This window comes from Salmo salar, chromosome ssa15 (genome assembly GCF_905237065.1).
Source record: "Salmo salar chromosome ssa15, Ssal_v3.1, whole genome shotgun sequence".
In the NCBI taxonomy this organism is placed as follows: Eukaryota; Metazoa; Chordata; class Actinopteri; order Salmoniformes; family Salmonidae; genus Salmo; species Salmo salar.
Genome location: NC_059456.1, coordinates 54,832,330 through 54,860,222, shown reverse-complemented (window position 1 = coordinate 54,860,222; position 27,893 = coordinate 54,832,330). Strand labels below are relative to the sequence as shown.

General features: G+C 41.7%; 1 protein-coding gene across 4 annotated transcripts in view; it reads right to left on the bottom strand.

Annotated features, from left to right (window-relative positions):
• The window catches only part of LOC106571749 (kelch-like protein 29), a 323,412-nt gene that overhangs the window by 280,283 nt on the left and 15,236 nt on the right, over window positions 1–27,893 (bottom strand). For 3 of the 4 annotated variants that reach the window (XM_014145162.2, XM_014145161.2, XM_014145167.2), the window contains exon 2: window positions 21,201–21,266. The gene's annotated coding sequence lies outside the window, so the exon portion shown is untranslated. Of the gene's footprint in view, window positions 1–21,195; window positions 21,267–27,893 lie in introns of all 4 variants that reach the window. The other variant, XM_014145163.2, reaches the window with a different exon arrangement.

The window sequence follows — 27,893 nt, the reverse complement described above, 5'->3', positions numbered from 1 at the left end:
AAAGTCTGGGCCGAGTTCCCATGACAAAGAGATCAAAAACAACCCAGCCCGGCGGCTGTGCTACCCACAACACTTTGCTTCTGTTCAGCCCCCAGAATCCTCCAAACCAAACACGTTGTTGGGCTACAGCTGGGCTTTCACTTTCCACCATCAAAATGAGCTTTGCTCGGATTGTCTTTGGAATCTGTGAGATACACCAAAAGACACAAGATTAGGGTTCACCAGAGAGACGGTGGGGGGAAATGGGGGAAATCCTCTGCCCTGGTCTCTTAGGCAAGGCTGGGATGAAGCTAAATGGGATGAGGGCCAAATCAAGCCAAGCAGAGCTGTACTGGGCTTGCAAAGAAAAGATCAGAACCAGCACAGTACGGTGTGAATCAAGCATGAGGTTGCTAACATTCCTACAGGCAACACGCCTGGGAGGTGTGAAAAATAATATTAGGCCTACAGTACATCTGGGCATCCATTAGGGCTGTATGATGTGAGCTTTTACATCTGAGCTTTTCCATCATAACACATCTTGGTGTGGTGAACTGTGATGGGGGTGAGGTGGGGCTTGTGTCATTTTTTGGCCATGAAAGGAAAGTCTTTCTTTTGTGGGTAGGGAGAGGAAGTGCATGTGGAGGGCAGAAATGCAGAGAGTCTAGAACAGCAGTAACCTGCAGAAAGCATCTTGACTTTAATGGCTTGTCCAGCTGCTCCACCTTGGCCTCATTATTCCACTATGCCTATCGCGGGAAGGAAGGACAGAGGCCATTTTGCCTGTACAACCAGAGCCAGGGCAGAAGCAGCAGCAAATACACCTTGTCCCTCTGCACGGTTCATTAAACAAGGAGCATGGGGAAGAATGAAGTCCTGACAGTTCCCCTGCCACCGCTGCCTTCGACAGGACAACTAGCCTCTTGTCCCTCATCTACGCTTAGGCTAGGTTGTTTCAAGTGTCTGCCTGTAGCTATTAAAGGTATGTTCCTTCAGAACAAAGACAGTGTACACACATCCAACAAACGTCCACAGGTTTGAAGTATAGAAATACCATGGTAGAACAGGATAAATACCTGCACATTTTTAAGACGCTCTAGCAGTTTATTAGCAACATTTTTTATTTTATTTTTTAAGTCTGCACAGGTATTTTCATATTCTTCCAGAAAGTGAATTCTTGACAGTTCCTTGCCATTGGGCCTAAGACCAACAGCACTACTAACCCCTTGTCTACACTGAGACTAGGTTGTTTAAAATGGCCACCTGTAGCCAACGCTGAGAACAAAAACAACAGGGAAAACTGCAGACATACTGTATTTACAGTTAAAACCTGTTAGGGCTAGGGGGCAGCATTTGCACGTCTGGATAAAAAAAATGTACCCGATTTAATCTGGTTACTAATCCTACCCAGTAACTAGAATATGCATATACTTATTATATATGGATAGAAAACACTCTAAAGTTTCTAAAACTGTTTGAATGGTGTCTGTGAGTATAACAGAACTCATTTGGCAGGCAAAACCCTGAGACATTTTCTGACAGGAAGTGGATACCTGATGTGTTGTATTGACTTTAAACCTATCCCATTGAAAAACACAGGGGCTGAGGAATATTTTGGCACTTCCTATTGCTTCCACTAGATGTCACCAGCCTTTACAAAGTGTTTTGAGTCTTCTGGAGGGAAATCTGACCGAACAAGAGCCATGGAACGATGATGTCCCATTAGACACCTGGCGCGCGAGTTCATGTTGGGTACCCTCGTTCCAATACGTTATAAAAGAGTATGCATTCGTCCACCTTGAATATTATTCATGTTCTGGTTAAAAAAGGCCCTAATGATTTATGCTATACAACGTTTGACATGTTTGAACGAACGGAAATATATTTTTTCCCCTCGTTCATGACGAGAAGTCCGGCTGGCTTAGATCATGTGCTAACAAGACGGAGATTTTTGGACATAAATGATGAGCTTTTTTGAACAAAACTACATTCGTTATGGACCTGTGATACCTGGAAGTGACATCTGATGAAGAGAATCAAAGGTAATGGATTATTTACATAGTATTTTCGATTTTAGATCTCCCCAACATGACGTCTAGTCTGTATCGCAACGCGTATTTTTCTGGGCGCAGTGCTCAGATTATTGCAAAGTGTGATTTCCCAGTAAGGTTATTTTTAAATCTGGCAAGTTGATTGCGTTCAAGAGATGTAAATCTATAATTCTTTAAATGACAATATAATATTTTACCAATGTTTTCTAATTTTAATTATTTAATTTGTGACGCTGACTTGACTGCCGGTTATTGGAGGGAAACGATTTCCTCAACATCAATGCCATAGTAAAACGCTGTTTTTGGATATAAATATGAACTTGATAGAACTAAAAATGCATGCATTGTCTAACATAATGTCCTAGGAGTGTCATCTGATGGAGATTGTAAAAGGTTAGTGCATCATTTTAGCTGGTTTTATGGTTTTGGTGACCCCGTCTTTGACTTGACAAAACATTACACACAACTCTTGTAAATGTACTGTCCTAACATACTCTAAATTTATGCTTTCGCCGTAAAACCTTTTTGAAATCGTAAAACGTGGTTAGATTAAGGAGATGTTTATCTTTCAAAGGGTGTAAAATAGTTGTATGTTTGAAAAATTTGAATTTTGACATTTATTTGGATTCAAATTTGCCGCTCTTGAAATGCACCTGCTGTTGATGGAGTGCACCACGGGTGGCACGCTAGCGTCCCACCTAGCCCATAGAGGTTAAGGGGGAGCTCTCATTGCTTGGCAACTCTAAAAATCTAAGATGGCAGGTTGTAAGTTTGTTGGCAACATCTTGCAAATCAAATGCATTTGGATAGGAAAAGTTAAGGTAAAAATAAAAACAACAAAAAAACATCACCGAACAGGACTTTCCAAACAACCATTTAACGGCACATAGGAGGACAGAAACAACAGGCTGAAACCGCACACTTCACTTTGTTCCCACAAAACAACCTTAGGTTCCGTCTTAGGCTCAGTATTTGTCCAATTACAGCCTAAGGCTGAAAGACGCACCTGAATTTTGTTTGACCACTTTAAAGTACACACCAGGACATTCTGATTCACACAGCAATTCTCTCCAAACACTTATGTGCTCTATTGAATCAAAACCAGTTATCTGACGTAAGACCATGGGAATATTTATTTTTAAAATGATTCTTTCTCATCGAAAACCTTGTTTTACTGATTCAAAGCCAAGTGTCGCCCCATCACAAGAATAACTTTTTTTTTTATGTTTCCATTTTAATTTAGCAAAGCCAAGCATAATAAGTAGGCCTATGGCCCAAAGTAACAAATAGGGGTCCATAGTAAAATAGCTAGACAGAGAGTAGAGGGACAGCATTATATCCAGGCCTGCTCCAACAAGTCGTTGCTGACCCAGTTCCAGTCAGTCAGAGTAGTGGATGAGATTAGCAAAGCAATTTAGTGAGATGACAGCCGTCAGGCAGGGCAGGCCGTTAGGCGCAGTGCCAGACCTGAGAGGGATAGCACAGTCTCTCTACCCTGTAATGGCTATTGATTTCTACTGCCAAAACAAGAGCCAGAAGTGGCCGCCACCGAATTGGTATAAGGAGAAAAAGTTTTGAAATGCAAGAATGAAAGAGATGTGAAGCGGGAGACAGACGTGGTGTGGATGAGATCTGGGGGTTTGGCCGGGAACGGCGGGGTAGAAGGGTATTCATTTGATTTTTGTTTACATCCCTGTTAGTGAGCATTTCTCCTTTGCCAAGATAATCCATCCATTTCACAGGTGTGGCATATGAAGAAGCTGATTAAACAGCATGTGCATTACACAGGTGCACCTTGTACTGGGGAGAATAAAAGGCCACACTAAACTGTGCAGTTGTGTCACACAACGCCACAGATGTCTCAAGTTGAGGGAGCATGCAATTGACATGCTGACAGGAGGAATGTCCACCAGAGCTGTTGCCAGAGAATGTACCGTTCATTTATTTACCCTAAGACGCCTCCAACTGAATTTGAAAGAATTTGGCAGTACATCCAACCAGTGTCACAACCACAGACCACGTGTATGGCGTCGTGTGGGTAAGCAGTTTGCTGATGTCAGCGTTGTAAACAGAGTGCCTCATGGTGGCGGTGGGGTTATGGTATGGGCAGGCAGGCATAAGCTATGGCCAACGAACACAATTGCATTTTACCGATGGCAATTTGAATGCACAGAAATACCGTGATGAGATACTGAGGCCATTGCGAGGCAATTTTTAGTTTTTAAGGTATCTTAGACCAACAGATGCATATCTGTATTCCCAGTCATGTGGAATCCCTAGATTAGGGACTAATGAATTTATTTAAATTGACTAACTTCTTCAAATGAACTGAAATTGTTGCATGTTGCGTTTATATAAATTTTACAGTATATATTGACGAGTTATACAAACTACAGGCCTAAACTAGATGAGCTTGTTATTAGATTGAAAGTTCTATGTTGGCTCCAATGGTTACTGGTGTTCTCCTCAACACACTCTCATCAGACTGTTGTCTGGCCCACATGCAACAACGTCAGTACACAGTAAATAATACATTCCGTGCTTAAAAACAACAAAGTAACCAGGGGGCTACACATACAAACAGCTCATACATGAATTCAGTAATTAATTAATTTATTGACAAAGTCTAATACCATCCCACATAAACTCATGTTTTGCAAATAAATGAGGACCATATTCTAAGCCTTTTTTGTTTGTTAGTTAACTTGTTTTGTTTGTTTAATTTTCTTGAAAGTCTCATTTTCATTTTCCTCATGGCATTGGGAGGATGTGTGCACGCAAGTGACAGGGTGGGATAGTGCAGGACTGCGGCGTGCCATCTGGATACAATCCTCTCCTTAAAAACATGACAACCACCTTCACTCTCAAATGAAATGGAACGGACCAGGAATGGAATGACAGATGTGCAGCAGCAATCAGAAAGCAAACAAGATTACGGGCAAAATGTCTTAAAAACATATTACAGTATGTCTGAGTTATAATAGGTCATGAATCGTAGGGCCAAATCTGATTTAACGTGATTATAAGAGAGACCGCTTCGCTTCAATCATCATACCAGCCACACTGCACAGACATTCTGTTCAATCCCAGGATGCATTGCGCCAGAGGGTTAGGTCCTGATGGAACACTGCAATCCAGCTGATTGCTGGTGTTCTGTTTGACCTGTCTGATGCCTTCTGATTTGATTAAATGTGATTGGAGTGATTGACACGACTGAAGGACAACTGGTGAATTATGAAGCAGACACTCAAATGTTCACGGTTTGAAGCTGTGAATGCCTATTATTCTATATGCTGTTAATGAAGAAATGTTAACGGTATTTGAATAGCACTGTCAACATGACCCTTAAATCTAACATAAAAGCCACCACAGCAAACATCATGAGAGGTCCTGGTATTTCAGGTATTGTCTGTTCTCGCTGTGTGATCCTTACCGTTTCCCTTTCATCCTCTTGACAGTTGAAGGGTATGCCAGGGTATCTGCCCATTTAAGTGTTGCTTTTTATAACTGTTGTCTGTCTTCCCTGGAAAGCTGAGTGCACCTGTTACCTGCCGATGTGAGGGATACTCAAGGTAACATGAACTCTGTTCTGTTCTCTAGACTAGACTACCACACACTGTTCTGTACATCCAACTGCTCACTGGTTTATAAATGGCTGCTGAAAATAAGAATAATATCAAAGCTTCAGTCTGAAAAACAACTTTACAAGCCATGTTTACATTTTCCAGTTTACTACTACTACTAGCCAACACTGTAGAATAGTCTCACTAGTTCATTGTAATGTTTTTGCAAAAAATATATAAAACTAAAGCTTTGCCTCAAATCGCAAAAACACAGGCAGCAATTTCTTAATTAACATTGTCCTACAAAACAACAGTCTATTCGTTTTGTGTTATGCCTTTTAAAATCAGCCTGGTGGAAAAACTAAAAAGCCTGCTGGAAAAACAAAAAACTTTACAAGCCACACTGTCATTCTTCAGTTTACTACTTGGAGAGAAAGAGAGACGGCCGGGCGAGCCGTTCAGACAGCGGTGTCCGTATATAAAATCTCCATCTCATGCCAGGAGTGGATGCGGTTAAAACTGACAGAGGATGTGTTGTGGTTGAATGCTTTGAAAATATGATGGTTAAGGGGGAAAAGAAAGTTGGGGCACAATTATGTGAAATGTCATACTGTGGTAGGAATTCACCTCGCCAGGTCTCTTGCATCGGGGCATCCCTTTTCCCACCTATAATTTTGTCTTGACATCTGTATGGCACATTTCCCGTACATAAGTCAGTGTGTGGATCAGTTTAAATGGTTCTACACAGGCAGCACATGGGACAGCCTGTGGATCCAGAAGAGAGATTCCTGACTGAGGCATTCCCTTTACTTCCCAACTGTATCAACATGACCAGATTCTCTTTTATAAAAAAACACAAAGCTATTTATGTTTGGTTTGATTGATGGAATTGAATTAATTCCATGGACAACCCATGGATCTAGAGAGGATTGTGATTGTCTGCGTATCTATATCAATAAAATTGTTGGCTTGAATTTGTATTAATCAATTTCTTTCAAATAATCTCCTGGGACGAGAAGACCTAACCTTATCTGTTAGGTGTGTCAAAAGCCCATCAAAATAAGCATTTTATCTACAGGAAAGTCATACAGCCACTACGCAAAAAGCTAGAAAGATACAGTGCTGCCAGATATGTCCGTACAAAATAATGTCTGTGAACTAGCTCTGGTTTGTGAAGAAGCGGCACAGTTATAATTCTCTTCACGCCTCCAGTAGACCAGAGCCCTAAACAACCAGCCTCCCGGTCATCTTCCTCCCTTAGTCACGCCGCTGAACATACCAGAAAACATCACAGACTTCCCTCTACATATGTAGGCATGAGATATGTGCTCGGGAATGAGTTGGACTCCGCAGCTGGACATTAAAACCTATGTCAACGTAAGGAGATATGCAAAAAAAAAATCACTTTGAAGCACCAACAATTATTTCATATAACATTTTCACTGTTGGCCAGTTGACCGTGAACGAAAAAAACTGAATATTTGAAATATTTTTTTAGATAAGAGGGTCTGTTACGGGAATGCATTTAATCTGGAGGACATTGGGTAGTTAGAGGAGAGAGATGTAATGAACATTTTAGCAGGACTGTTCTGAGCAGGGAAATCACTCTCCTTCCATACCAGCGGGCCTGCCTTGCACTGCTCAGCGACACAGTCAGAATAACACTGCCTCCTTCAGAGGTAACATAACAATGAATGGCCAACCTGTTTGTCTGAGAATATACATATAAGATATGTATTCTGAGGCTAGTATTAGAATAGAATAGTCCACTGTCCCCCCAGGAATAAATTCTTTCCACAGTCTGGTATTGTGCTGCTGATGCCTTTGCTTTCGATCTAGACTGGGGCTCGATATGACAAACCTTGTCGTACAGCATATGACGTAAAGTTAAACCATATGCAATATATACACTGATAGTAAACAAACAATATCTGGGATTTACTGTAGGCTACTCATGCACTCTAAGCATACACTGTGAAATATGAATCATATAGAGTAATCTTAATGCTTCTCCATAGAGGCAGAAGCAAGATCCTGTTCTAGAAAATCCATACAGCATCAGGACGTCTGTCAGGATGTATTGAGATTGGAGAATAAGTTAGCGGACATGATCGTACAAGTCTTTGAAAGGCACGGATATCAGGGATGCCAAGCATGATATATCCACTGAAAGACACTTGTCTAATAAGGACTCAAGCAAACACTGACAGCGTGGATGGATGGATTGGCGGATGTGGATGCCCAACAGGTTGAATGGCAGCCAGGGGTTATCTGAGGCATGTGTGTGTACATGTGTGTGTAATGCTAGCTGTCAGCAAATGCATGGAAAGCTAGTCCTCATGGGAGGCTCTCGGCAAATAACACTGGGTTGACAGAGCCACCCTTTGTCACCGTATAGAGAGAAAGTCTATGGATACATCTGAAATGACACCCTATTTCCTACATAGTACACTAATTTTGACCAGCGCTATGACCTATTCCCTGTATAGTGCACTACTTTTGTCCAGAGCCCATAGCTTTTGCAATAGTCAACGACACTACGGCTTTGCAGAACTCAACAGGCTATTTTTCTCTCTCTCGTAATTGTTCTTGAGGTGAATTAACAGCTACGTCAACATTACTTCTTGGGGTGGTTGGTGATTTAAGTGCTCAATTAAACTACTACAGTACTGATATATAGCGCTTTGTGCACTTGGAAAAGGGGCTAAATAAATCAAGTCCATTATCGTCAATATTCAGTAAGTTATACTCATACACAAAGCAGGCAATCACACAAGGTACTGCTCTGTTAGGCATACAGTATGTTGTTTGATCTCCTTCCCTCACAGCCACTTCCTCTTGAGCCCCCACCATTTTGGAGCCACAGTAGCAGAGGTCTGGCAGCATATCCCCCTGCCCATCACTGCAACTGGACACAGAAACAGACAAAGGAAATGGTTTTATGTACAAAATGTCCCCTTAAGGCCTACTGGAGAAGAGGAGACATTAGAGTAACAGTGGCAGGGGTAGTTATTCACTGAAACAATATCTGTGCCTGTAATGTTCTCAGAAGATCTGGGGACTTATTTTATTACCAGTATAAAGAACTATATGGTGTATCAGAACAGCAATAACGCTATTTAAAATATGACATTTGTCAAAATAGGTTGAGCACTTCATAATTCACTTGCTTCTATATAGTTTTTATGGAACTCCGTATGTGCATTATAATAGCATGTTCCTTTTCTCCTTCGGGTCACTGGACAGACAGAGACACAGAGAGAGAGAAAGACAGAGAGAGAGAGAAAGAGAGAGACAAACAGAAAGAGGGAAAGAGAGAGAACAGACCCTGACCAAATACAGACTCAGAGACCACCAATTGGCTGTAGAAAAAGGGAAACAAAAATACATGGCTACCCAAAGAGGAGCGTCTATGTGGTCACTGCACCACAGGGGAGGTAGAGACAGATATGCACTTTTTCTTCTACTGTGAGAAATACTCACAAATAAGATCACGTTTTTTCAAGAAAATATCTCAATCAATTCCCAACTTCTGTGCATTTACAAATGACATAAAGCTGGGAATTATTCTGGGTGAGGGAGAAACCACTAATATTACAGCCAGATATACAGTGGGGGGAAAAAGTATTTGATCCCCTGCTGATTTTGTACGTTTGCCCACTTACAAAGAAATGATCAGTCAATAGTTTTAATGGTAGGTTTATTTGAACAGTGAGAGACAGAATAACAAAAAAATCCAGAAAAACATGTCAAAATGTTATTAAGGGATTTGCATTTTAATGAGGGAAATAAGTATTTGACCCCTCTGCAAAACATGACTTAGTACTTGGTGGCAATCACAGAGGTCAGATGTTTCTTGTAGTTGGCCACCAGGTTTGCACACATCTCAGGAGGGATTTTGTCCCACTCCTCTTTGCAGATCTTCTCAAAGTCATTAAGGTTTCGAGGCTAACGTTTTGCAACTCGAACCTTCAGCTCCCTCCACAGATTTTCTATGGGATTATGGTCTGGAGACTGGCTAGGCCACTCCAGGACCTTAATGTGCTTCTTCTTGAGCCACTCCTTTGTTGCCTTGGCCGTGTGTTTTGGGTCATTGTCATGCTGGAATACCCATCCACGACCCATTTTCAATGCCCTGGCTGAAGGAAGGAGGTTCTCACCCAAGATTTGACAGTACATGGCCCCGTCAAATGTCCTGTCCCCTTAGCAGAAAAACACGCCCAAAGCATAATATTTCCACCTCCATGTTTGACGGTGGAGATGGTGTTCTTGGGGTCATAGGCAGCATTCCTCCTCCAAACACGGCGAGTTGAGTTGATGTCAAAGAGCTCCATTTTGGTCTCATCTGACCACAACACTTTCACCAGTTGTCCTCGGAGTCATTCAGATGTTCATTGGCAGACTTCAGACGGGCATGTATATGTATTCTTGAGCAGGGGGACCTTGCGGGCGCTGCAGGATTTCAGTCCTTGACGGCGTAGTGTGTTACCAATTGTTTTCTTTGTGACTATGGTCCCAGCTGCCTTGAGATCATTGACAAGATCCTCCCGTGTAGTTCTGGGCTGATTCCTCACCGTTCTCATGATCATTGCAACTCCACGAGGTGAGATCTTGCATGGAGCCCCAGGCCGAGGATATTGACAGTTCTTTTGTTTCTTCCATTTCTCCACCAACTGTTGTCACCTTCTCACCAAGCTGCTTGGCGATGGTCTTATAGCCCATTCCAGCCTTGTGTAGGTCTACAATCTTGTCCCTGACATCCTTGGAGAGCTCTTTGGTCTTGGCCATGGTGGAGAGTTTGGAATCTGATTGATTGATTGCTTTGTGGACAGGTGTCTTTTTACAGGTAACAAGCTGCGTTAGGAGCACTCCCTTTAAGAGTGTGCTCCTAATCTCAGCTCTTACCTGTATAAAAGACACCTGGAGCCGAAATCTTTCTGATTGAGAAGGGGTCAAATACTTATTTCCCTCATTAAAATGCAAACCAATTTATAACATTTCTGACATGCGTTTTTCTGGATATTTTTGTTGTTATTCTGTCTCTCACTATTCAAATAGGCCTACCATTAAAATTATAGACTGATCATTTCTTTGTCAGTGGGCAAACGTACAAAATTCAGCAGGGGATCAAATACTTTTTTCCCCACTGTATTTAGAAACATACATAAACTCAGCAAAAAAATAACCATCCTCTCACTGTCAACTGCGTTTAATTTCAGCAAACTTAACATGTGTAAATATTTGTATGAACATAAAGATTCAAGAACTGAGATATAAACTGAACAAGTTCCACAGACATGTGACTAACAGAAATGGTTTAATGTGTCCCTGAACAAAGGGGGAGGGTCAAAATCAAAAGTAACAGTCCGTATCTGGTGTGGCCACCAGCTGCATTAAGTACTGCAGTGCATCTCCTCCTCATGGACTGCACCAGATTTGCCAGTTCTTGCTGTGAGATGTTACCCCACTCTTCCACCAAGGCACCTGCAAATTCCCAGACATTTCTGTGGGGGATTGGCCCTAGCCCTTACCCTCCGATCCAACAGGTCCCAGACGTGCTCAATGGGATTGAGATCTGGGCTCTTCGCTGGCCATGGCAGAACACTGACATTCCGGTCTTGCAGCAAATCACGCACAGAACGAGCAGTATGGCATTGTCATGCTGGAGGGTCATGTGAGGATAAGCCTGCAGGAACGGTACCACATGAGGGAGGAGGTCGTCTTCCCTGTAACGCACAGTGTTGAGATTGCCTGCAATTACAACAAGCTCAGTCTGATGGTGCTGTGACAAAACCCCCCCCCCCCAGACAATGACAGACCCGCCACCTCCAAATCGACCCCGCTCCAGAGTACAGGCCCCAGTGTAACGCTCATTCCGTCGACGATGAACGCGAATCAAACCATCACCCCTGGTGAGACAAAACTGTGACTCCTCAGTGAAGAGCATTTTTTGCCAGTCCTGTCTGGTTCAGCGACGGTGGGGTTGTGCCCATAGGCAATGTTGTTGCCGGTGACGTCTGGTGAGGACCTGCCTTACAACAGGCCTACAAGCCCGCAGTCCAGCCTCTCTCAGCCTATTGCGGACAGTCTGAGCACTGATGGAGGGATTGTGCGTTCCTGGTGTAACTCGGGCAGTAACACTCCCTGTAGCACTGTCTTAGGCGTCTCACAGTATGGACATTGCAATGCATTACCCTGGCCACATCTGCAGTCCTCATGCCTCCTTGCAGCATGCCTAAGGCACGTTCACGCAGTTGAGCAGGGACCTGGAACCTGACCCTCTTTCATTTGGTGTTTTTCAGAGTCAGTAGAAAGGCCTCTTCAGTGTCCCAAGTCTTCATAACTGAGCTTAATTGCCTACCGTCTGTAAGCTGTTAGTGTCTTAACGACCGTTCCTCAGGTGCATGTCCATTAATTGTTTATGGTTCATTGAACAAGCATGGGAAACAGTGTTTAAACCCTTTACAATGAAGATCTGTGAAGTTATTTGGATTTTTACGAATTATCTTTGAAAGACAGGGTCCTGAAAAAGGGATGTTTATTTTTTTGCTGAGTTTATATACTGGGGTCATTGTCCATTTAGAAAACCCATTTGCGACCAAGCATTAACTTCTTGACTGATGTTTGAGATGTTGCTTCAATATATCCACAATTCTCCCTCCTCATGATGCCATCTATTTTGTGAAGTGCACCAGTCCCTCCTGAAGCAAAGCACCCCCAAAACATGATGCTGCCACCCCTGTTCTTCACGGTTGGGATGGTGTTCTTCGGCTTGCAAGCCTCCCCCTTTTTCCTCCAAACATAACGAGGGTCATTATGGCCAAACAGTTATATTTTTGTTTCATCAGACCAGTGGACATTTCTCCAAAAAGTACGATCTTTGTCCCCATGTGCAGTTGCAAACCGTAGTCTGGCTTTTTTATGGCGGTTTTGGAGCAGTGGCTTCTTCCTTGCTGAGCGGCCTTTCAGGTCATGTCGATATAGAACTCGTTTTACTGTGGATATAGATACTTTTGTACCCGTTTCCTCCAGAATCATCACAAGGTCCTTTGCTGTTGTTCTGGGATTGATTTGCACTTTTCACACCAAGGTACGTTCATCTCTAGGAGACAGAACGCGTCTCCTTCCTGAGTGGTATGACGGCTGCGTGGTCCCATGGTGTTTATACTGGCATACTATCATTAGTACAGATGAACATGGTACCTTCAGGCGTTTGGAAATTGCGCCGAAGGATGAACCAGACTTGTGGAGGTCTTGGCTGATTTCTTTTGATTTTCCCATGGTATCAAGCAAAGAGGCACAGAGTATGAAGGTAGGCCTTGAAATACAGCCACAGGTACACCTCCAATTGACTCAAATTATGTCAATTATCCTAACAGAAGCTTCTAAAGCCATTACATCATTTGCTGGAATTTTCCAAGCTGTTTAAAGGCACAGTCAACTTGGTGTATGTAAACTTCTGACCCACTAGAATTGTGATACAGTGAATTATAAGTGAAATAATCTGCCTGTAAACAATTCTTGGAAAAATTACTTGTGTCATGCACAAAGTAGATGTCCTAACTGACTTGCCCAAACTATAGTTTGTTAACCTGTTACGGAGGGCAGTATTTTTACAGCCGGATAAAAAACGTACCCGATTTAATCTGGTTATTACTCCTTCCTAGAAGCTAGAATATGCATATAATTAGTAGCTTTGGATAGAAAACACTCTGAAGTTTCTAAAACAGTTTAAATGGTGTCTGTGAGTATAACAGAACTCAAATGACAGGCCAAAACCTGAGAAGATTCTGTACAGGAAGTACCCTGTCTGACCATTTCTTGGCCTTCTTTGTCATCTCTATCCAAAACAAAGGATCTCTGCTGTAACGTGACATTTTCTAAGGCTCCCATAGGCTCTCAGAAGGCGCCAGAACGTTGAATGATGACTTTGCAGCCCATGGCTGAAAAACAGTAGCGCATTTGGTAAGTGGTCGATCTGAGAACAATGAGAGGGGCGCACGCGTGTACGTGAAGAGTCCATTTTAGATTTTGAGTCTTTGAACGGAAAGGACGTCTCCCGGTCGGAATATTAGCGCTTTTTTACGAGAAAAATCGCATAAAAATGTATTTTAAACAGCGTTTGACATGCTTCGAAGTACAGTAATGGAATATTTTGAATTTTTTTGTCAGGATACACGTCCGCGCGTCACCCTTCGTTACCCTTCGGATAGTGTCTTGAACGCTCGAACAAAACGCCGCTATTTGGATATAACTATGGATTATTTGGAACCAAACCAACATTTGTTGTTGAAGTAGAAGTCCTGGGAGTGCATTCTGACGAAGAACAGCAAAGGTAATCCAGTTTTTCTTATAGTAAATCTGAGTTTGGTGAGTACCAAACTTGGTGGGTGTCAAAATAGCTAGCCTGTGATGGCCGGGCTATCTACTCAGAATATTGCAAAATGTGCTTTCACCGAAAAGCTATTTTAAAATCGGACACCGCGATTGCATAAAGGAGTTCTGTATCTATAATTCTTAAAATAATTGTTATGTTTTTTGTGAACGTTTATCGTGAGTAATTGAATAAATTCACCGGAAGTGTTAGGTGGGAATGCTAGTTCTGAACATCACATGCTAATGTAAAAAGCTGGTTTTTGATATAAATATGTACTTGATTGAACAAAACATGCATGTATTGTATAACATAATGTCCTAGGAGTGTCATCTGATGAAGATCAAAGGTTAGTGCTGCATTTAGCTGTGGTTTTGGTTTTTGTGACATTATATGCTAGCTTGAAAAATGGGTGTCTGATTATTTCTGGCTGGGTACTCTGCTGACATAATCTAATGTTTTGCTTTTGTTGTAAAGCCTTTTTGAAATCGGACAGTGTGGTTAGATAAAGGAGAGTCTTGTCTTTAAAATGGTGTAAAATAGTCATATGTTTGAAAAATTGAAGTTTTCGGATTTTCGAGGAGTTTGTATTTCGCGCCACGCCCATCATTGGATATTGGAGCAGGTGTTCCGCTAGCGGAACATTGTGGAGTGGTTGAAAAACGAGTTTTAATGACTCCAACCTAAGTGTATGTAAACTTCCGACTTCAACTGTATACAGTACCACTCAAAAGTTTGGACACACCTACTCATTCCAGGGTTTTCTACATTGTACATTAATAGTGAAGACATCAAAACTATGAATAACACATATGGAATCATGTAGTAACCAAAAAAGTGTTAAAACAAATATTTGATATTCTTCAAAGTAGCCACATTTTGCCTTGATGACAGCTTTGCCCACTCTTGGCATTCTCTCAACCAGCTTCATGAGGTGTTCACCTGTAATTCATTTCAATTATCAGGTGTTAAAAGTTAGTTTGCAGTTGCAAAAACCGTAAAGCGCTATGATGAAACTGGCTCTCATAAGGACCGCCACAGGAAAGGAAGACCCAGAGTTTCCTCTTCTGAAGAGCCTCAATTAACTGCACCTCAGATTGCAGCCCAAATAAACGTTTCACAGAGTTTAAGAAACAGCCACGTCTCAACATCAACTGTTCAGAGGAGACTGCGTAAATCAGGCCTTCACGGTCTAATTGCTAAAGAAACCACTACTAAAAGGACACCAATAAGAGAAAGACTTGCTTGGGCCAAGAAACACGAGCAATGGACATTAGACCAGTGGAAATCTGTCCTTTGAGATTTTTGGTTCCAACTGCTGTGTCTTTGTGAGACGCAGAGTAGGTAAAGTGATGATCTCCGCATGTGTGGGTCCCACCGTGAAGCATAGAAGGAGGTGTGATGGTGCTTTGCTGGTGAAACTGTCCGCAATTTATTTCGAATTCAAGGCACACTTAACCAGCACGACATTGTGCAGTGATACACCATCCCATCTGGTTAGCGCTTAGTGGGACTATCATTTGTTTTTCAACAGGACAATGACCCAACACACCTACAGGCTGTGTAAGGGCAATTTGACCAAGAAGGAGAGTGAGGGAGTGCTGCATCAGATGACCTGGCCTCACAATCACCCAACCTCAAACCAATTGAGATGGTTTGGGATGAGTTGGAAATGCATTCCAGGTGAAGCTGGTTGAGAGAATGCCAAGAGTGTGCAAAGCTGTCATCAAGGCAAAGGGTGGCTACTTTAAAGAATCTAAAATATATTTTGATTTGTTTAACACTTTTTTGGTTACTACATGATTCCATATGTTATTTCATAGTTTTGATGTCTTCACTATTATTCTACAATGTGCAAAAAAGTTTTTAAAAAATAAGAAAAAAGCTTTAATGAGTAGGTGTGTCCAAACTTGACAGTATACTGTGTGTATATATATATATATATATATGCCATAGCCCGAGGGACCTCCCGTGACCATTAATTCCGTGAAGCATTTACATTTTATATACAGTGCCTTCGTAACATTTTGTTACGTTACAACCTTATTCTAAAATGGGTTAAATAAATACAAATCCTTAGCAATCTACACACAATACTCCATAATGAAAAAGTGAAAACTTGTTTTTATACATTTTTGCAAATGTCTAAAAAATAAAAACAGAAATACCTTATTTACATAAGTATTCAGACCCTTTGTTATGAGACTCAAATTTGAGCTCAGGTGCATCCTGTTTCCATGGATCTTCCTTGAAATGTTTCTACAACTTGGAGTCCACCTGTGGGAAATTAAATTGATTGGACATGATTTGGAAAGGCACACACCTGTCTATATAAGGTCCAAGCCATGAGGTCGAAGGAATTATCCGTAGAGCTCTGAGATAGGATTGTGTTGAGGCACAGATCTGGGGAAGGGTACCAAAAAATGTCTGCAGCATTGAAGGTCCCCAAGAACACAGTGGCCTCAATCATTCTTTTTTTACCTTTATTTTACTAGGCAAGTCAGTTAAGAACAAATTCTTATTTTCAATGACAGCCTAGGAACAGTGGGTTAACTGCCTTGTTCAGGGGTATAATGACAGATTTGTGCCTTGTCAGCTCGGGGATTTGATCTTGCAACCTTTCAATTACTAGTCCAACGCTCTAACCACTAGGCTACGCTGCCACCCCAGCAGCTTAAATGGAAGAAGTTTGGAACCACCAAAACTCTTCCTAGAGCTGGCCGTCCGGTCAAACTGAGCAATCGGGGGAGAAGGGTCTTGGTCAGGGAGGTGAGTGACCAAGAACCCAATGGTCACTCTGACAAAGCTCTAGTGTTCCTCTGTGGAGATAAAAGAACCTTCCAGAAGGACAACCATCTCTGCAGCACTTCACCAATCAGGCCTTTATGGTAGAGTGACCAGACGGAAGCCACTCCTCAGTTAAAATGCACATGACAGCCTGCTTGGAGTTTGCCAAAAGGCACCCCAACGACTCTCAATGAGAAACAAGATTCCCTTGTCTGATGAAACCAAGTTTGAACTCTTTGGCCCGAATGCCAAGCGTCACGTCTGGAGGAAACCTGGCACCATTCCTACTGTGAAGCATGGCGGTGGCACCATCATGCTGTGGAGATTTTGTACAGCGGCAGGGACAGGGAGACTAGTCAGGATTGAGGCAAAGATGAACGGAGCAAAGTACAAAAGAGTTCCTTGATTAAAACCTGCTCCAGAGCACTCTGGACCTCAGACTGTTGTGAAGGTTTACCTTCCAACAGGACAACGACCATAAGCACACAGCCAACATAACGCAAGAATGGCTTTTGGACAAGTCTCTGAATGTCCTTGAGTGGCCCAGCCAGAGCCCAGACTTGAACCCGATCAAACATCTCTGGAGAGACCTGAAAATAGCTGTGCAGCAACACACCCCATCCAACCCGACAGAGCTTGATAGGATCTGCAGAGAAGAATGGGAGAAACTCCCCAAATACAGGTGTGCCAAGCTTGTAGCGTCATACCCAAGAACACTCAAGGCTGTAATTGCTGCCAAAGGTCTGAATACTTATGTAAATGTGATTTTTATAAAAATATAAATTAGCAAAAACAAATATCTAAAAACCTGTTTTTGCTTTGTCATTATGGGCATTGTGTGTAGATTGATGAGGAATTTAGAATAAGGCTGTAACAAAATGTGGAAAAAGTAAAAGGAAGGCACTGTAACTTACAAGTAATACATAGTTACACTATCGTCGTGTACATTCTGTTGTTTATTTATTAGCCATGTACTATTATTGTTATTACTACTGAAATTAACTGTATTTCATTACCCTCATTGCATTGTACTGTCATCAAGGCAATGGGTGGCTACTTTGAAGAATCTAAAATCTATTTGGATTTGTTTCACACTTTGTTGGTTACGACATGATTCCATATGTGCTATTTCATAGTTTTGATGTCTTCCCTATTATTCAACAATAGAAAATAGCAAAAATAATAGCAAAAATAAAGAAAAACCCTGGAATGAGTAGGTGTGTCAAAATTTTGGACTGGTACTGTATGTTTCCCGTCCCAATAAAGCCCTTTGAATTGAAAGAGACAGACAGAGAGAGACTATAGGGATCCTCTCAGCAATAGCTCTTAACACTCCACAGCTAGATAAAATTCACACATACAGGTGTCAAGTGGATTGAAGTTTCTCTGTTTCAGGTTTTCCCTGCCTTATATCACCCACCGCCGTGATACTCATTCTCTCACTGAAACCACCTACTAAAGTGTACTTTAGAAGAAAAAACAAAACACAGCAGGCAACGTTGTAATGCAAACGTATAGAGTAATAATTCTGGATAGTGTTGTGGGTTTAGTTTAATTTCCCTTTAGATGGAGTTAATGCTAAACCATGGTCCCTAATGGATGGTGAACAGGCTGACACTGATTGTTTGCGTTTGTGCGTTTGTGCGTGCCTCAGTAGCTCCTTCACAGATATTAGGCTCAATGGCCCGGGTGAGATGTCATGTTGTGACCCGTGTGGTGCAGCATGGGGGTCTTGGGGGGGGGGGTGTTGTCATGTGACCCCTGCTGTGTGTTCTATCCCCAGGGGTCTCCACTCTCCACCCGACCCCCCACTGGGCGCAATGTCTTAATCACTCGGCTGAGAGACAATGCTTCAATGTTAATGTCTGCGTGTTGCAGTCTGCATACAGTGTGTGAGTGCGAGCTCAGGCTTCAAATTAGTGGAAAGTATACGCTTTATTATGACAATGGATGTGCAGAGGCACTTTTACTACTAATGACCAAGGGCTGGTAGAAAACATGACCTTGCAGTTATATGCACATACCATATCACACACGCACTGCCTGGTTTCCATGTTAGAGGTCATATCATTACAATCATTATGTTTTCTGCTAAGCAGACACCTTTACAACAGACAGCCCTCGTGATTTTCTGTCTATACAGCTAAGTACCGCACTAAGCTGAATCAAGCTAAACGCACTTCAAGGGTACAGCAGGCATTTTCAACTTCTTCAGCAGGTGAGGGGAGCCTACCCCAGTGGCCCTAGCTAACCGGAGTATGCAGAAACCAGTGTCCCTAGCTAACCGGAGTATGCAGAAACCAGTGTCCCTAGCTAACCGGAGTATGCAGAAACCAGTGTCCCTAGCTAACCGGAGTATGCAGAAACCAGTGTCCCTAGCTAACCGGAGTATGCGGAAACCAGTGTCCCTAGCTAACCGGAGTATGCAGAAACCAGTGTCCCTAGCTAACCGGAGTATGCAGAAACCAGTGTCCCTAGCTAACCGGAGTATGCAGAAACCAGTGTCCCTAGCTAACCGGAGTATGCAGAAACCAGTGTCCCTAGCTAACCGGAGTATGCGGAAACCAGTGTTCCTAGCTAACCGGAGTATGCGGAAACCAGTGTCCCTAGCTAACCGGAGTATGCAGAAACCAGTGTCCCTAGCTAACCGGAGTATGCGGAAACCAGTGTCCCTAGCTAACCGGAGTATGCGGAAACCAGTGTCCCTAGCTAACCGGAGTTTGCGGAAACCAGTGTCCCTAACTGACCGGAGTATGTGGAAACCAGTGTCCCTAGCTAACCGGAGTATGCGGAAACCAGTGTCCCTAGCTAACCGGAGTATGCGGAAACCAGTGTCCCTAGCTAACCGGAGTATGCGGAAACCAGTGTCCCTAGCTAACCGGAGTATGCGGAAACCAGTGGCCCTAACTAACCGGAGTATGCAGAAACCAGAGGCCCTGACTTAGTTTAATTTAATATAGCTACCTCTCTCTCTTATTTTACTTTCCATCTCAAAAGACAAACATTACTGCATTTTATTTATCTTCAACACATTTACTTCTATTTGCAGTATTTCAGACAAAATATATACTGCGATGTTTACAGTCAAAGGAGCATCGCAAAGTCAAACATGAACTGTATTTGGTTTCTGTTTGGTTTAATATATTTCTACTTGACAATGTTATATTTGGAGTCACCCATCTCGGATCTACAGCTGCTATCTCTGTAGTTGTTTTTGTTTAACCCATTGACCCGAAATCAGGCAACCAGTTCTGCACCTGACAGGTTCAGCCCCCCAGTGAGAAGGTTGTGGGGTTTGGAGATGGACCCCAGCACACATAATGAGTAGTGTTAAAATCAGGGGTGCACTGACCCAAGCCAAGCACACAGCCGAGTGACACCTGGTAAAATAAGGGTTAAATAAAATTTAAATAATCACACACACCCTCCTCCCAATCCCCCTTCACCCCACACCCCAATGTCCCTTGAGGGGCCAGCATGGATCAAAGCCGTGTGTGTCATTTTAATCAGGCAGCGCTGTGGGCAGCCCCATTAATTCAATTCCATTTCATCAGCGGTAAGTCGGGCCACCAGAGGGGACGACACATTCCTGGGGTCCTCCGGCCCAGCAGTAATCCTATCTCTTAATGACCCGAGACCGGACACTAAACCCATAATTGCTTGGTGCCTGGCTGCAGTTTTTTGCTTGCTCTCAGAATTCCAAGATCTTGGCAGGTAGGACTAGACAAAGACAGACCTAGGTCACCCTCCCCTATCTCCCTCCCTCCCTCCCTCATTCCCCTCATTTGGTAGGAGAGGAGAAGTCAATCAAAATTAATGAAGCCGTGAATCAAGTAATTCAAGTAATTTGACCCCCCACTAATTAAACAAATCGCATAGATGTGCACACACCACACACCATACTACATGATCAAGGGGTGTAATTTAAGTCTAATTACCAAACTCAGAAACATTTAGAGCCTAACTTGTTACGCTTCTTCTTGCTGTTCTAATACCAAGAGACATGAACTAAAGTCTGCTCACATATTATACGCAGAAGATACAGAACTAGGTATTTGTTTGTCGTGCATCTGACCCTGAACGAATTACTTCAACCACATAAACCTCAACAGCTCACAAAAGACTCATGAATATGTAACAATAATAGGATCAGTTTTTCCAACAACACTCAAACAATCTTTAAAAACGTCAAAAGAGAGCTATACTATGAAATTACCATCAGTCATTGAGACAGTTTCAGGGAAATCAACATCAATATTTCAATGTTTGCTTGAAAATGGTATGCTCGACTGCATCAGATTACCTAGTCATTTGGTGTATATATATATATATATATATATATATATATATATATATATATATATATATAGATTGGTGGTTTTTCTCCAGGCATGATGAATTGTTTATTGGTAGATGAGATAATGAGCGTTTGATATCTTACCGTACCTTAGATCTCTGGTGGATGGCGATTCTCATCACAGGCAAATGAGATCTGAGTATTGCCGTCTACACCTGCAGAAACAACAACACCACAGCATATTGGTGAGAAAAGGGAAAAACACTCATACTGATAATTAGCATCAGTCTCAGCATCTATCCAAAATAGGTTTACTTCAAATCAGACATCAGTTCACTCACACACACACACCAATTGGACTGCATGGAAAATTCAAAAACATGCTTGTGGTAATCTTTAAGTGCAGACAAATTACATCCCAAACATGGTGTGTGATACACTACACTACAGCTAAACCTGACAGATATCTGATAAAGCATATTTCTCTCCCTCTCTTTCTGTGTGTGCATGCGCTGTGTGGGCGTGTGTGTGTACACATTTGCGCGTGCAGGAGTGTGAATGTGTGTGGGCATGTGTGCGTCTGTGTATACACGTTTAGAGGTCAATGTTAGACCAGACAGAGAGAGGTAAAGGTCAGGTTGGAAGCATGGCTGGAATTGAACATGATCCCAGGGAGTAGTCAGAGCAAACGATACAGGTCAGAGGTGCTACACCATCCAACACCTACAACAATATTACATTTACAACTAAATGACCAGCATTTTATATTGCATTCCGAACTAAATGGCCAGTATTTTATGTTGCATTCCGAACTGAGTGGCCAGTATTTTATGTTGCATTCCGAACTGAGTGACCAGTATTTTATGTTGCATTCCGAACTGAGTGACCAGTATTTTATGTTGCATTCCGAACTAAATGACCAGTATTTTATGTTGCATTCCGAACTAAATGACCAGTATTTTATGTTGCATTCCGAACTAAATGACCAGTATTTTATGTTGCATTCCGAACTAAATGACCAGTATTTTATGTTGCATTCCGAACTAAATGACCAGTATTTTATGTTGCATTCCGAACTGAGTGACCAGTATTTTATGTTGCATTCCGAACTAAGTGACCAGTATTTTATGTTGCATTCCGAACTAAATGACCAGTATTTTATGTTGCATTCCGAACTAAATGACCAGTATTTTATGTTGCATTTAGAACTGAACGCTTGTCTTTAAATCAGCTGATAACAAAGCCAGCATTCTGTATGAGTGATGGCACTTCAAAGGTCAAAGGTCTCTATTGTGGTACGAACGTAAACAACGCTTTGTTGTTTCATAAACAAGGCCGTTTCTGACTGGTCCACGGTGACAGTGTTTGGAAGTCACCACAACGTGATCTATGATCTTATGATCTCATGTCATGATGTCATCCATCCCAGAGAGACCGGGAGATGGTAACCAGAGGATGGTAAATGGTTGGAAACCAGGGTTTTTCCCTCTAGGACTCAATAACTATAGCATACACTCCAACCCAAAAACCTAAATATAACAGCATCACAGAAAGAAATGCTATTTTTAATACTTTAATCTAAAGCATGTTTAGTTTCGCATAATATTTACCTTCAATAATGCCGACAGATATGGAAACATCCAGACAATCCCACTACCTAAATGGTAATTTGACTAAATACAAGGACACCATTGTACTCGTTGATTGTCTTATCATGTCTCCATCTGCCGTTCAAAGCCGTGTTTGAGAGGTTAGTCATGTTTCAGCCAAACTAAAAAAAGGTGCTGATGTTGGACATCTGGCAAGTAAACGATAAGAAATGACCCACAGCTCAGAGAAACTGGTAGAACACGTATACATGTTTCTTTTCCCCTCAAAGCCCTGGCTGGATGAATTCCATTATGATGAGTGTGCAAGATTTGAAACACCTCTCAAAATGCTGCACATTTTACCTTAGTGAATAGTAAAAACGGTGGCTTGCTAGTGTGAATAGAGGCTCGCTAGTGTGAATAGACTCATGTTATTAATAGTTTGGGGTGTTGTCTGCAGTTGCAGACACATTATACAGTGCCTTCGGAAAGTATTCAGACCCCTTAACTTTTTCCACATTATGTTATGTTATAGCCTTATTCTAAAATGGATTAAATAAATAAAAAAATCCTCAGCAATATTCACACACACACACACACACACACACACACACACACACACACACACACACACACACACACACACACACACACACACACACACACACAATACCCCAAAATGACAAAGGGAAAACAGGTTTTTAAAAATGTTTGCAAATTTATAAAAAATTAAAACAGAAATACCTTATTTACATAAGTATTCAGACCCTTTGCTATGAGACTCGAAATTGAGCTCAGGTGCATCCTGTTTCCATTGATCATCCTTGAGATGTTTCTACAACTTGATTGGAGTCCACCTGTGGTAAATTCAATTGATTGGACATGATTTGGAAAGGTACACACCTGTCTACATAAGGTCCTACAGTTGAGGTCAAAGGAATTGTCCGTAGAGCTCTGAGGGGAAAGGTACCTAAACATTTCTTCAGCATTGAAGGTCCCCAAGAACACAGTGGCATCCATCATACTTAAATGGAAGAAGTTTGGAACCACCAAGACTCTTCCTAGAGCTGGCCGCCCGGCCAAACTGAGCAATCGAGGTAGAAGGACCTTGATCAGGGAGGTGATGGTGTCTCTGACAGAGCTCTAGAGTTCCTCTGTGGGGATGGGAGAACCTTCCAGAAGGATAACCATCTCTGCTGCACTATACCAAATCAGGCCTTTATGGTAGAGTGGCCCAGACGGAAGCCACTCCTCAGTAAAAAAAAAAGGCACATGAGAGCCTGCTTGGAGTTTGCCAAAAGGCACCTAAAGACTCTCAGACCACGAGAAACAAGATTTACTGGTCTAATGAAACCAAGATTGAACTTTTTGGCCTGAATGCCAAGCATTACATCTGGAGGAAACCTGCCAGCACCATCCCTATGGTGAAGTATGGTGGTGGCAGAATCATGCTGTGGGTATGCTTTTCAGCGGCATTGACTGGGAGACTAGTCAGGATCGAGGGAAAGATGAATGGAGCAAAGTACAGAGAGAGATCCTTGATGAAAACCTGCTCCAGAGCTCTCAAGACCTCAGTCTGGGGTGACGATTCACCTTCCAACAGGACAACGACCCTAAGCACACAGCCAAGACAACACAGGAGTGGCTTCGGGACACGTCTCTGAATGTCCTCGAGTGGCCCAGCCAGAGCCCGGACATAAACCTGATCGAACTTCGCTGGAGAGACCTGAAAATAGCTGTGCAACAACGCTCCCCATCCAACCCTGACAGAGCTTGAGAGGATCTGCAGAGAAGAATGGGAGAAACTCCCCAAATACAGATGTGCCAAGCTTGTAGCGTCATACCCAAGAAGACTGGAGGCTGTAATCACTGCCAAAGGTGCTTCAACAAAGTACTGAGTAAAAGGTCTGGATACTTATGTAATATTTCAGGTTTTTTTTATTTTTATAAATGAACAAACATTTCTAAAAACCTGTTTTTGCTTTGTCATTACGGGGTATTGTGTGTAGCTTGATGAGGGAAAAACTATTTACTTTCCAAACGCACTCTATATTGCACATGAAATATTGATGGTTAATTTATGACATTAACTGTTTATTAATTAGGCTTATCGTACCTAATCACTTGAAATACTAGTACTAGATTAATTCATCCGAATTATAATATTCCTTATCTTGCTAATATTAATATTCATTTATTATTTCACCAGGTAGGCCAGTTGAGAACAAGTTCTCATTTACAACTGCGACCTGGCCAAGATAAAGCAAAGCAGTGCGACAAACAACAACACAGAGTTACACATGGGATAAACAAGTGTACAGTCAATAACACAATAGAAAAGTCTATATACAGTGTGTGCAAATGAGGTAGGATAAGGTAAGGCAACAAATAGGCCATAGTGGTGAAATAATTACAATATGATAAATCTATCAGTTATTAAACACATTATCATCGTGCATCTAAAAGTAGAACATTCTGTAGAACTAGATCCTGAATTATGTCATTCTTCTAAATGAATCAAGTCTCTATTTCTGTAAACGGCATGTTATAGAAGTGTCCAGACACACTTTCATTGCGATTTCCCTTGGTTGAGAAACGTACCCCACCAGCAATAGACAAGAACTATGCAGATGCAAAGTTGGGTAACAGAATTACGGTAAAAAAAATCTCTCAGTTCTTTATGCGACTGTGCGTTCAAAAAAACGTTTAAATATCTGCTCCGAATTAAGATTCAAGGATGTCTGCAGAAAGAATGGGGTGTCAGCTATGACATTTAGGGCTGTGACATTAACTGAATAACTGTGTAACTGACGGTTATGGATGTAGTCCATCATGAAAATAAAAATAACCATCAATACCGTTTAAATAGACCTTGGTATGGCATCTGCTTGGCATCCGACTGCATGGCACTACAGAGGGTAATGCTTACGGCCCAGTACATCACGGAGGCCGAGCTCCCTGCATTCCCGGACCTCCATATCAGGCGATGTCAGAGGAAGGCCCTAAAAAAAAATTGTCAAAAGACTCCAGCTACCCAAGTCAGACTGTTCTCTCTGCTACAGTATGGCAAGCGGTGCCTGGTGCGCCAAGTCAGGGACCAAAAGGCTCCTGGACAGCTTCCATAAACCATAAGACTTCTGAACAGTTAATCCAATGGCTACCCGGACTATTTGCATTGACTCACATTTTCTACATTTACGTAATAATATTATTACCACAACTACCTCGTACCCCTGCACATTGACTCGGTATCGGTACCCCTTGTTATTGTATTTCTATTTTTTTTCTTATTTGCTAATTATTATCATTTTCTTACTTTTTAACTCTACATTGTTGGGAAAGGGCTCATAAGTAAGCATATAACAGTAGTCTACCCCCTTTGTATTTTGCACACGTGACAAATACAAATGTATTTGTTACTTCTGTGAACTTTCATTATCCTCCCTCCTCATGAGGGAGAGAAATGTGAAAATATCTTAAAGATATGTGGGTTTTTGGTAATGGAATTACAAGGCAATGTTTATTAAACTTACAGAAGGCAAATCATTTCTCTAAAACTAAATATGTCAGTTGGCAGGGGTCTTTACTTCAACATTATTGGTGTTTTGATTTATTTCTATTAACATTTAAGACTTTCTGGTAGATGTTGCCCAAGACCCCTTTTCCATCAGTTTGACCAGAAATCAAAGCCTTTGCTTATTCCAAATGTTTAGGATAGAAATGGTAAAATATATATATATTTTTTTTACAATTAAATTGACATACTACTATGAACTTCACATTTGGTACTTATGGGTCCTTTTACATGGAATTGCCCACTTACATAGAGCTTCCTCTCACTCCCAGCAGGCATTAGCATTTCCTTAATGGATAAGACACACTGTGTGAAAAGTCACCCATGGATGACATTAATAAAGTCAAAAACATACTCACAGATTGTGAGTGAACATTACAGATACATACCAACTAGGATAGACTGGCTATAATTGACACATGGATGTGATTTAGGCCTAGGTTTAACTTAGATACAGAATATAGAGCATACTTGTCTTTGAGTTAACAAATGCTAAAACTACCCATGATGTATTGCTCTATGAAATAACTTTTTACTAATTTATCGTCCTTCCAACTTTATTTTGCACAATATATATTTTCGATGTCATTCAAACAGCACAAAACTTGCCATGTAACCAATTACTGTGAAGCTGTCAACAGGAACTCAAGCAATAAATCGTGTGTAATTATCAATTGATTAAAATAGCTATCTGACTGAGAAACAGACTTGCAGGCATAATACATCAATTTTAATGGCATTTCTTAATCAGAATGCTTCACAATCACCAGAGACCAATTAGAGTTTGAGAGATGGAGACTCACCATTAATAATCTAACTTGGCCGGCACCACTGACTCCATTTGAGACAAGCTGCTGGGGTTGATTTAAGTGTTTCAACTGTTAATAACCTACAAAAAAGGTCCTAGGCCTACTCACTCAAATTCAAACAGTTTGAGAGCTGACAATGCAAATAAATTGTAATTGATCTTGATTCTTACCCAGAAGGCTATAGCCATTGCACACCAAAGGGCCATAGGCAGCAGAAAAACGACAAGAGATAGCTTTGGCTATGCTCAGAATACTTCTATTAAAACCAGGGTCAGTTCTATGATTGCGGTATTTCTGTTTTCCTTTGAAGAACTTGACTAGGGGTTACACATACATGGCATTGTATACACGGCGCACCACAAACCTAGCAGTCGCACTAGTCTTAATAGGGTACCATAGAGGTGACTATTTCCTAGATATGATTTTCCGGTGTTCATTTCTTTGGCTTCAGATGCAAGCAACAATTACCCGCCTTTCAAGTCTGCTACATCATGCTACACAGTGGCCTGTGAAGGGTGGTGAAGTAACTACTGTTCCACTTGAATAGTAGAGTGTGTGTGTGTGTGTGTGTTAGGGTTTGCATTGGAACACCTATAATAAAGCATTGCATGCATGCATCATGGTATTGCGGGTCTGACAAAAAAAAGCCTCTTCTAAAATCATTTTAGGCAATTCTACATGACTGGAGACATTAAAATAATATTTTCTAATACCACACAAATGACAGGCTACTCTGACATATCCTACTGAGATCAATAAAAACAAACGTGTCTTAAACGCAACCAGTAGCATAGGCCAATGAAAAGAGAGTAGCCACAGATTGTAAAATATGGCGAAAATTATAGGCAGAACATTTTGTGGCATGGACTC